Source organism: Marmota monax, unplaced genomic scaffold (assembly GCF_021218885.2).
Source record: "Marmota monax isolate L192 unplaced genomic scaffold, Marmota_monax_Labrador192_F-V1.1 WCK01_AAM20220418_F8-fsc00131, whole genome shotgun sequence".
Classification (NCBI taxonomy): Eukaryota; Metazoa; Chordata; class Mammalia; order Rodentia; family Sciuridae; genus Marmota; species Marmota monax.
Genome location: NW_026693141.1, coordinates 2,397,131 through 2,409,447, shown reverse-complemented (window position 1 = coordinate 2,409,447; position 12,317 = coordinate 2,397,131). Strand labels below are relative to the sequence as shown.

General features: G+C 46.3%; 1 protein-coding gene across 2 annotated transcripts in view; it reads right to left on the bottom strand.

Moving 5' to 3' along the window:
* The window catches only part of Plxna4 (plexin A4), a 425,679-nt gene that overhangs the window by 363,927 nt on the left and 49,435 nt on the right, over positions 1-12,317 (bottom strand). Inside the window, exon 1 of one of the 2 annotated variants that reach the window (XM_058582832.1) lies at positions 8,798-8,942. The exons of the other annotated variant lie outside the window; for it this stretch is intronic. The gene's annotated coding sequence lies outside the window, so the exon portion shown is untranslated. Of the gene's footprint in view, positions 1-8,797; positions 8,943-12,317 lie in introns of those variants that run through there. 2 annotated transcript variants of the gene reach the window in all.

Below are 12,317 nucleotides of genomic sequence, written 5' to 3'. Positions count from 1 at the left end.
TTAAAAGTGAATACCACAATCATAAAAGGAAAAGAGCTAGAGAATAGGGGTGTCACAGCCCAAATCCTTACTACCTCTGGATGGCGGCAGGGATCAAGTCAAAACAACATTCTTCCCAAGAGAAAGTCACAGTGCAGGTGTCTCCAGTGGTCTCATGTGCAGGTGGGGCTACAAAGGGTCCGATCAGCCTGGTCCAATTCAAGTCTGAAACCCAAGGGTCCTCCTGGAACAGGTTGCAGGTCCTCCCCCCAGGCCACTTCCCCTCGGCTTCACTGTTGCTCTTTTGGGCAATGAGAGGTGTGAGATTGGTGGGTGATGGAAAGGGTAAAGGATGGAGAAGGGGAGCCATGGGGAGTCGGGCACATACTGACAGTCTGGCGCCTTCAGCCTGGTCTGGGGGAAGTTCAGCACCAAGCTCAGCTACTGGGCTTTCATAATCTCTACTTCTCAGTTTATTAAAAGCGTATTAAAGGGGCTGGGGAAAGTGTTACCATGGACAGAGGCTTTGGATCCGAGCTGGAAGGAGCCTGGCAGGAGGGTGGGTCTGTGAACTGCTCCCATTCAGAGCTTGGTCCTTGCTTGACCTTGAGGCCTCAGGCTATGGTTTCCACCACCTCCCTCTCCCCTCCCAAGCCTCCTTACCCTTGGCCTGGAGGGCACTGCCCCAGGATGCAGGACTACCTTCGCTGGCCAAGTCTGCCTTCCCAGCAGAGCTCAGGCTGCCCAGATGAAGCTCTTTATTATTACAAGGATGTGGCCCTTTCTATTCAGGCACTGTGCCTCCAAGGGGGAGTCGCTAAGCAATGACTCTCCTCCAAGCCTGGCTGTGAGACTTTAAAACACAACAGTCTCCCAAGAAGCCTGGGTCAGGCAACATAGGATCCCCAGCTTCTTTCCAGTTTTAAAGAAATAGGCTGGCCAGGAATTTGGGGTCAGATGCTGCAGCTGGAGCCCGGCGTCAACAACTGCGCTGCAGGATGGCACACTGGCACCAAGGTGGCCTCTGTCTCCTGCTCCAGCCTCTCAGCTCAGCCAGCAAGGAATGCCCTGTCCTGTCCTGGCTGGCTCCCAGTCCTCAGAGGGCCCCCGCCTTTCTCCAGATGCATAGAAATGGAGGGACATCATGAAAAGCTCCCCAAGACAACCGACAGCTGTGATCGAGGGAACATTTGCTGTCAGTTTTGTTGCCCTAGGATCTGGATGGACATTTGGGTCACAGAGAAAGGGTTCCAAGTCTGCCTTTCTTGTTAGCCCTGCTCCCTACATCCTGGGGCCTGCCCGGCTGACCAGTTTTCATGTGGAAATGAGTCTCTCTGTGGCCCTAGTAGCCGGCCAGACCCAGGCACCCCGTCTCCTCCAGCCTGTCTGACCAGACTCCCTGCCTGGTCTCCCCCAGTGGGCTGCCTGCTCTCGACAACCCTTCCCCCACCCCCTGCCATCTCCTTCCATGGTCAGGGACCAGGTGGGTAAACCTAGTTCACAGCCATTCATGGTGACACTGGGCTGTCCTGTCTCTGAATCACCACAGCCAAGGATACCACAGGCTTCAGGAATGGCCATCCTCGTTGGTCATGGTACTGTTAAGTGGTTGTGGTTATTTTTTAATGCCTCAGTTTCCCTGTCTGTGACATGGTGTTTCTGGAAATAGTGTGATAAGAGAAATCACCAAGTTTCTTCTTGGGCTACCTCCAGGAGAAGCGGGAGTGGAATGATTTTGGTCTTCACAGATACAGGCCATCGTGGCCATTGGGAGGGGCCCTCAGAAGGCCTTTGTGGAGGTGCCGGGTGGAGTGACCTCATGGTAGTAATCATAACGCCTGGGGGTGGTATTTGCTGGAAGATAAAAGACTGATGCCTGACTTGCTCTCTAGAGACTGTTCAGTGTCTTAGCTTAAATTGGCTTTTCAGCTGCCTTGGTCCAAATTGCAGGGGGTCTCAGACGGGCCTGCTGTGGTTGGACCTGCAACCAGCCCTCAGAGAAGCAGGGCGCTCATCTGTTAAGTGGGCCCACCTCAGACTTCCTCGCACAAGGAGGACCTGGGGTGGGACACACTTCATCAGCTCAGTCCCTTTCATTGGGACCGAGGAGAGAGTTAAAGAGCTAATCCTTTGCTTCTTCAGCCTCTGGAACCCTCCACACATAGCAGGACAGTTGACCGCAGAGTGGACGGGAGGCCTCCAAGCTCCATGGCTCCCCACCACCCACAGCCAGATGTCTGCCCTCCACCATGATGGGCCCTGCATGATCTGATGGTCTATTTCTTCTTCCCTTAGCAAGTGAGAGAGACATGGCACTCCCCTTCCTCAGACTGCTGTGACGTCTCTAACTAGACTTTTCTGACAGCAGAAAGTCAGTAAGTTTGGAACAATGATAGATGCAAGGTTTGGGAAAAGCCAGGCTGAGAGCCCATGCTCTTGGATGCTTGGCCCTGAGCACCCATCTCCCTGAGGTCCTGACCACCCCATGAACCCTCTCACTGTCACCCCCATCAGATCACGCAAGCCACCAGCCTTGCAGTGCCAGGAGAGTTTTCACACACAAAAGCCCATAATGCCACCAAACAGTGGCTGTGGGGAGCAGGCTAGGATTTGGAATACACTCAGCCAGACGCAAGCCCCTCTGTTGTCACCTAGGGTCTAGTGGCAGAGTTCTCCTCCAGTCCCCTTCTTGTCCTTCTACCCCCTCCTTTTCTTTTTCAATTCTAGAGAAAATCAGGAAGTGAACAGTTGTCTCCCTTGCTGGTCTATATTCATGTAATTAGTGCTATTTAATTCCATGATGAGCCAACGCTCATAAAATACAAAACATATTTCAGCTGCGTGTCGCAAATCTTGGCAGAAATCTCCACTGCAGCCGGAAGCTGAACAGAGCTATATTTGCTCCTTTAAAAAAAATATTCAGAATGATGGCAACAAAGTTTAGGAACCAGGCAATACTACTACCTGGAAATATATGAGGGAGTAGCAATATAGGGGGTTTTATATGGTCAAGTCTGGAAATAATCTCTATTACTATCATAACCCTGAATTTTAAAACAATTTAGTATGGGTCATGTAATTGCCCGTAGAATATATCCTCCTTGTAAGGGGGTCATTCTTGGCTTACTCCCTTCTTACTTCCAAGTACTGACATCTACTTTAAGGTTGTGGGACCCCATTCACCCTGACTCTCCCACATACTGAGCACACACCTGGGAGTCAAAATGTCTAGGATTGTTTCTAGCAATTATTCTAAATTAACCACACATCCTCATCTCCCATGACCTCTTCTCTATAATGAAACCTCATCTTACTTCTGGGTTGATGCAGCAACCCATGAGGCAGTCAAAGGACATCTTATCTCCTGTCCTGCCAGCAGATAGTGAAGCCCAAAATGCCATTCAAGCAGGTATCCATCACTATAAAGAGCAGAACTGAAGCAGGACTCAACTGGGCAAACTGTGCCCCCTAACACTAGTCCCTCTCGCCAGCACCTCTGGCATGACTGGTTTCCCCCCATGACCCCCCTGTGAACTAAGTGTGCCCTCCTCCTTTGCCAGGTGACAAAAATACAGAAGGGAGCACATTAATGGAGGCCCAGAGCAAGGTCAGGCAGAGGAGGGATTAATGCTGGATGCTATTGATACCCCCTTTCTGGACCTGCTCATAGCTGTGTCAAGGGGGACAGAGAGGGCAAGAGGTCAGCCAGCTGTGACAGAGTGCCAAGTCCACTGCAAAGCCCAAGAGGCACCTAAGTAGACTGAGTAGCTCTTCTGAGTCTGCTTTGTGTATTGGCTCTGGAGAGAGACACAGCACGCTCTAGGCAAGGGGGACAATGCCTGCAGGCTCTCTTCCTCTTACATGCCCCAAGAGTCCACCATGTTCATGAACACCACCACTTCTTCTTTATGTAGCACTTTGCCTTCCACAAACTCATGAATGCTGATGATTCTGAAAATATATAACAAGCCTTCCCCAACCCATTATGATTATTGTCCATGATGGGGACACTGAGGTTCAAAGAACTTCACTAACTTGCCCAAAGCCATGCTCTTCTGTTGATCCTACATTTGACCCTCTAAACCATAAAGCCACTGTCAGAGTCATCAGTGGAGATTAATATATCAAAAGTTGGAGGGAGCTAAGTCTAGAGGGCTCCAGGACAAATACACAGTCATTATATGGGAGAAAAGGGGGGCATTCTAGCCCATTCAAATATAAAAATCGTCACCACCTTGGTAGGACTTGATAACTTGCCTATGATGGAGCCCAAGATGGTGGCATGATTGAGGAAGTTCTAGGCAGCCAAGGGATAGTAGGAAAAGGCCAATCAGCAAGCAGGAAAGTGCCCCATGCCCATCCATGCATTTATTCCACAACATGTATGCAGCTTCCTAAACCACATGCCAGGAACCTGCCTTTGGGGAGTGCAGCCATGAAAGACAAGAAGGTCTTTGATCCTGTTAAGCTTACATTTATTATGGAGGAGACAGACAATAGTATTAGGACCTCAAAGAAAAAGAGCAAAACTATTTGCTCGAGAGCAACTATTGCAGGCAGGGGGCTTTGCAGCTGGAGTAACCAGAGAGGTGACTCTGAGGTAATGCTTAGAAAGGGATGGTCAGGGGAGGCTACCATGCAAAGGTTTCAAGAAAAAGCCTTTTAGATGCTTAGTCAGCTTTTCATCAAGAACAACTTAGAGAGGGAAAGTTTATTTGGGGCTCACACTTTCAGAGCTTAGTCCATGCTCAGCTGACTCCATTGCTGTGGGCCTGAGTCAGGCAGAACATCATGGTAGAAGGGTGGGATGGAGAAAGTTGGTTAACTTGTTGCAGCCAGGAAGCAGAGAGAGGGAAAGAAAGGGGCTAGGGGCAGATATAGTCCCAAAGCCACACACCCTACTTCCTCCAGCCACACCTCACCTGCCTTATAGTTACCACCCAGTCATCCACTCAAATTATTAATCTATCAAATGGATTAATCCACTGCTGAGGTTGGAGCCTACAAAATCCAATCTCTTCACCCATAAGCATTGCTTCATTTCTTCACTCTTGAGCTTTTGGGGCAACATTCCAGATACAAACCATAATAGACCAATGGGAAAGCACGAAGACCCTGAGGAAGGAGCAGACTGGGAAAAGAGAAGGCAGGAGGCCACAGGGCTGGAAGGCATGGAGCAAGCACAGAAGTGTGAGTTGAGGTCATGGAGCAAGGGAGGTGGCAGATACCGAAGGGCACCAAAAAACACAGGAAGAAATTGGGATTTTATTCCAAGCAGCATGAGAAACCAGGAAGAGTGGTCAAGCAAAGGAGCATCGTGGTCAGGTTTGGGACAGGCAATCTCAGTCTAGCTGCTGTGTTCAGAATGGTTTGGGGGTGGAAGAGGAGACTGTAGCAGTCATTGGAGAGTGCTAGAGGCCTGACTCAGGTGACAGTGATGGACAGGGAGCATGGCTACTCCAATGGGGCTTGCTGGTGATATGGAAATGAGCAGAAGAGAGAAGGATTCATTGTGCCTCGCTGAGTTTTTGTTTCAGCACCTGCATGAACGGTGGAGCTCTTTTACTGACATGGGAAAGAGCTGGGGAAGAACAAGGCAGAAGGACAAAGAAGCTAAGGGCCATTTGGGATGTCAAGGGCCAGATTGTCATCAGAGCGTACCCTGCTCAGAAGGATGCTCGAGGGAACCATTTAGGGAACAGATTTACCAAGAACCAAGCTTGTGGTGCAGAAGGCATCCACCTGAAGCACTCCCAAGAGAATACTAATGCCACCCTTATTTTCTAGATGAGAAACTCTTAATAACTGAGGTGAAGTGAAGGTAAAATATGAAACCAAGCCTGCCAAAAAGCCCACAGGGAAGACCACCTCTAACAGGGATGACACCTTGGTGGGTGCTGAGATTGTACCAAAGATCCTTGGCTGAAGGATGTGATGCCAACCAAAACACCATACTTAGGACTCTAGAATTTTACATGTACTGTTTTGTGAAAGAACAATCACAACAGAACTTGCATTTTACCAAAGAGACATTGTGAAAGTTTACACAGTGCTGGCTGTTTTGTAAACTTTATGAATTTCCAACCAAAATCGATTCAAGGAGTGAAAAGAGCCAGAATGTAGTTCTTGGTAAGGAGCCCTCCTTCTCCTCAAGATATGAGGAGCACCCTGGGCGCCCAGCTAGGCAGACCAGTGGAGGCCCAAAGGCAAGTCTAATAAATATTAGGTGGAAATCAAAAGAACTCAGGCTAAGGGCAAGATTTTTTCTTATCTTAACATTTTACAGAATTGTGGTAAAATATCCATAACAAAGAGTTTACCATTTTAGCCACTTTTGAGTGTGAAATTCAGTGGCTTTAAATGCACTTGTACTGTTGTGCAATCAGCAGCACCAGCCGTCTCCAGAACTGTTTCACCTTCCCGAACTGAAACTCCACCCATTAAACAATAATTCCACATATGTCCTTCTACCCAAGCTCTGGCCACCACCTTGATCAATCTGACTGCTCCAGGGCCCTCACACACATGGGGCCAGAGTTGGTCCTTTTGTGTCCAGCTTATTTCACTTAGCACAATGACTTAAGGTTCATCCACATGGGACAAGATGGGGTATAATAAAGATCCTTAATGGATCCTTAATGGATCCCCCCCCCTCCCTAAAATGTGTGGATTTTAAGTAATTCCTACTTACAGTTGCCATTTCATGGACTTCAAAATGGGAAAACTAGAGCTGGTGTGGACAAAGTCCTGCTGAAACTCAGTGAAAGGACACCTCTCCCTGCAGCCCACAGGGTTAGAACAACAAAGTTCTAGGAAGAGCCTCAGTTCCTCCCAAGGCTCAGCCCTGAAAGGGAATCCTGTTGAGCAAATTTAGGAAATACTGGGTTACCCTCTTGGTAAACCATGACTCACATTAGCTTTTTGAAATCCCCAGAGGTGATTTGGTAATAAAACTTTTGGAACAGTTGTGAACTTGGGTTTCCCAAACTTGCTTGACTGAGGAACCCTTTTATTGCTTAATACCTGTTATCGCCAACACGGCTCCCCAGTACACACTTTGGGAAATGCTTGGTATGTTGGTTCCCTTTTGGAAGTAGTTCTACATCTTTTTTTTTTTCATTTAGTCTTTATAAAAATCCTGTTATATAGACTGAGAAACTTAAGGTAATTAATTTCACTTACTAAAACAAAACCTTAACCTTCCAAGATTCAGGGCTGAAGGGAAAATTTCTAGGTGAGGAGAAGCAACTGGAAGAGTTGGTATGGACTCTGTCCTCCTTGGTTTTCCCTTTCTGTTTAAGGCCCATCCACGTGGCTCACTGTATCACCATCTCCACGGCCCCCATGGACACGAGCACCCTTCCCCTTAGCCTCCGGGCAGAAGTGTGGATGCCTGTTACACCCCCTTCTCCTGGTTTCTCTTAGCACAGCAGGGAGAGGACACCATTTTCTCTACGATTCTATGAATCTGATGGAAAAACAAGATAAACATTGAGAAAGGAGGAAGGATGAAATGAGTCTATCAAAGAACAGGTTTCTCTGCTTCATCGAGTTCTAGCTCATTCTCAGACTCAAAGACCCTGCCAAGCCTCCCACCTGGAGAGCTGGTTCAGCTCCTAAGGAGCCCTGCTGGAGGCTTCCCACAGCTGTTTCTGGCACCTGCTTTGAGGCTACTGTTCCACTGGGGGAGGATGACTCCTCTGGCCTGGTCTATTGGGTAAGGTTATGCTGGTGGGGGTGGACCGTGGCCTTCGAAGGAGGAGGTGGACATTCATAATAGCAGTCATCCAGGTAAGAAGTGGCTCCCCAGAAAGTCACTGGGACTGTTGGATAGAGGTAGGACAGGGGACTCCCATATCCCTCTGAGCCTCTTTATCTAAAGTATAACAAGTCTTGAGAGCCTAGCCAAGGGCCAAAGATGGACACTGTCCCATGGTGGCACAGTGGATGTTACAACTGGGCCTCTCTGCAGGAGAAACCAATAAAGCTAAATAAACCATGACTTGGAAGTCACATTGACTCATTATAGTAACTCTCTCTAGTTATTTCTCTTTTATTACCCCCAGGCCCTTGGTAAATTCCTGTTAAAATGCCCAGTCTTGTCTCCGCTGTGCTATTAGATATTAATGGTCAGTTGTAAATCCACACTGAGGCTAAGGATTATCAGGAAGATGTATTCCATCCTCTGGAGCCAACATGCCCAGCCACAGGGATGAACAGGAGACACTGGAATCTTTAGAAGAGAGTTGAGGCTGAGGGATCTCAACACTCTCCTCCAATGGAAGTCCTGCCTTCATGGCCAATAAAACTCCAGGGTCAGTCCTGCCTCCGTGGCCAATGAAACCCTAGGTCTGAGCTTTATTTTACTTAACAAGGCAACAATTCCTTTACTGCACAAACCTTACCACCCACTTCTCAGGAATGATTCTCCCGAGTATTCAGCTGCCTCCCCTGCTTCCAGATGCTTTAGGCATAAATCACCATCTCCATTTAGAAGATAAGGAAACTGAGGCTCAGAGAGGTACAAAGCCTTTCCCAAGGTCACAAATATTCTCCTAAGAAAGGGGTGACTGACATCGACAGTGAGTAAAAGCAATCCAACAGTGGAAAAAAAGAAAAAAGAAGAAGAAAAGAAGCAATCTCCAGTGAGCAGACGAACAAGATTCAGTCCACAGTGAAAAAATCAATGAGGCCAACGTTCAGCCTGTGAAAATCGATGAGGCAACCGACCAATGACCTGTATTTCCACCTGAATTGACACCCAACCACATTATAGTCATATTTGTATTTGCCTAAACCAACTCCCTACTCCACCTACCAGTACACTGCCGGGTACCAGACTCAGCCTCCGTGAGAGTATCCACCTGCTCCGATCTGAACAGCATCTTCACACAGCCCTGAGAGGAAGCCGATGAGGCCTGCTCACACAGGCTAAAGAAAGGAGCCCCTGGAACAAGCAGATAAGGTGACCTTCTGAGAGTTAATTTAGTCACAATCAAGACATCCTTGCAGAAGCACCAGATATCTGCAGAAGGCACCTTACAAGAGCAAAGCGTCCCCAAATCAGCACAGAAAGAGCAGGAAGCCAGAGCCCCATCAGGGTGACAAGTTCTTTCTCGGGACGACAATGTGATTCAAGAAGACTGCAATCGAAATAGTCCAAATAAAGAAAGTGTTAACGGGCTCTGGGTGGCCGGCCTAGAGGGTGGAGCAAAGAGCAGGAAATGCGTGATTTGCATTCTCACACCAGCCATGGAGAGCTGTGGTGTCTAGCTTACCCAGGAGGGACAGCGCTTGATCATCAGGCTTCACAACATGGATGGCATTGGCCCCAAGAACAACCAGCCTCTGGTTCTGATCCCACACTCCCCCAGAGAGGCCCGCCCTTCAACACTTCTTTCTTGCTGATATATTCCCAACTTTATTAGCCTTCCACACAGGGCAACACTCACAAGGGTTCAGTGATGGGTGTATAAGCCAGATCCCCAGCCCCCTCGGCTAATCACTGGATTAAGCAATCATGGTGGTCTCCTTCTCCCTGCCTGTGATAACTTTAGGAATAGTCATGTGACCCCAACCTGGTCAACTGGACTGCACATGAAGCCTGTTGGAGGCTTCAGGAAAATACTTATTTCTCTTTTAAAAAGAAGCTATCAGGGCCCCCCCGCCCGGCCTCTCCCATCTTGCCTACACACTTGTGATATCTGGACTTGTGCAGTTTGTGGTGATCAAAGGAGACATCACTAATGTATCCAGGAGGGTTGGGCAGGGAGAAGGAAAGTGCTGAGGATATGATAAGGTTGGGGAGCCCCATCCTGGAGCTGCCCAGCCTGTGATCATCTTCTGTCTGTATATTGTTCATATCTCAGTGGCTCGCTTAGCAATCCTCTGGGCTATAGAAGTGCACACAGATATCTTGTTCCCATGAAGACCATGGAGGAGCCTAGGACAGCAACCACTCTCATTGACTGGATAAGAACAGAACCTTTACAATGAGGAAGAAGCATTTTGCCTTACATATTGATACTGTAGGGGAATCGAGTGAGTTAGTCCTGAGAATCTGTTCATCTCTGGGTACACTAGCGAAGCCAGACCCTGGCCCATGATAACCCCATCCTGGGAGACCTACCTGGCAGCCATTGGCTCCCTTCCACTGCAGGTGGTGTTACCTTGTCCAACAGCAATGGAAGGGAACAACAGAGAGCACTGGCTTCCTTCCCATCCCCACTCTACACACATCTACTCAAGTCACCTACCCAGTCTGTATCATTGTCCCTTGTTATATGCAAAGCATTGGTTCCAGAACCCCTTTTAGATACAGAAACCCAAGGATGCTTTTGTACTTTATACAAAATGGCATGTATTAGCCTATAATCTCTATGCAAACAATGTGTATTCTTCCATCTACTTGAAATCAGCTCTAGATTACTTTATACTATCTAATACAATGTAAATGCCATATAAATAATTATTATACTATATTGTTTAGGAAATGACAAGGAAAAAGTCTGTACATGTTCGGTACAGACATAACTTTTTTAAAAGTATCTTAAATGTGCAGTTGGTTGAATCTGTGGATGCAGACTCCACGAACATGAATGGTTCACAGGGTATTTGTTTCCTCTTCTTTAAATAAGTTCTATTGTTCTTAACTACCTCATAATTTTTTTTTTTTTGCGAGATTGAAATTGATTCAATTGAATTTGGAATACAAAGACTATATGTTGGAAATCATCTCAACTTCAGTGCACCAGAATAACCAGGGGAGCTTTTTTAAGAGCAGATACTGGGATCCCTCTTCCAGAAACTCTAAAGGGTAGATATCAGTAATTTTTAAAAAGTGTCACAAGTGAACAATCTAATAGGTAGCAAGAGTGAACGAGAACCATTGAGAGCAGAGCCCTGTCACAGGCAGATAGGGCAGCAGGCCTGGGGTAGGAAAGAGCAGTTTAAAATCATGCATCTGCTGCCAAGTGAGTCAGAACGCCAAAAGTTTGGTCCTTGAGTCTACCCCCTACCAGCTAACTGCCTCTCTGTGTCAGCCTCAACCATGGAGCATTCAGAGCACATTATTAATAGACACAGACAGGAAAGGCAGGAAGGGGGAATTAGAAAGGGCCCTAAGAACACACTCGGGGTGTTCATTACCTTTATTGTGGTGCCACTTTCACAAGTGCATACATGTGTCAAAATTCATTAAATTATATTCTTTTTTCAGCTGTAAATCCCAGTGGCTCAGGAGGCTGAGGCAGGAGGATTGCGAGTTCAAAGCCAGTCTCAGCAAAGGTGAGGTGCTAAGCAATGCAGTGAGACCCTATCTCTAAATAAAATACAAAATAGGGCCAGGGATGTGGCTCAGTGATCAAATGCCCCTGAGTTGAATCTCTGGTGCAAAAATAAATAAATAAAATAAAATTTGTAGTTTATGATATAGCAATTATATCTCCGTAAAACTGAATTTTAGAAATATATCTAAAGAGATAACCTACAGAATGAGAGAAAAAAATTTCAAATTAACTATCCAATAAAAGTCTAGTAGACAGAATATATAAAGAGTTCTTACTACTCAACACCAAAAGATAAATGATTCAACTGAAAAATGAACAAGTGACTTGAAGAGACATCTGTCCAAAAAAGATATACAAATGGCCCATGTCACATGAAAAGATGCCTTGACATCATTTGCCATTAAGGAAATGAGAACCAAAACTATAAGATAATAGGATGGCTTTATTAAGAAAACAGAAAATAACAAGTGTTGGTGAGAATGTCAGAAACTATAACCCTTGAACATGCTGATGACAATATAAAACAGTATGGCCACTTACTTGTCAATTCCTCAAAACCAAACACTGAATTACCGTATGTTACCTTATGATCTAGTAGTTATACTCCTAGGTGTATACAAAAATAAATAAATAAGTAAAGACTTAAAAAAAAACAACCCTCATCTCTCAATATTTATTGCAGCCAATGCTCAAGATACAAAAGGTGGAAACAACAGAGATGTTCATTAACTGATGAAGATAAACAAAATCCACACAATGGAATATTATTGAACCTTAAAAATAAATGAAGCTTTGATACAGTCTACACTATAGGTGAACCTTAAAAACACGCTGTGAAATGAGCCAGACATAAAAGAACAAATCCTATGAGATTCCACTTCTTGGAAATGTCTAGCGTGGGCAAATTCTTCATAACAGCAAATAGAACCTTAGTAATTAGGGGCCAAGAAAAGGAGGAAATCGGGGATTTACTGTTTAGTGGCAACAGAGTTTCAGTCGGAGAGGATGGCATAATTCTCAAGATGGATAGAAATGTTGGTTGCACAAGAT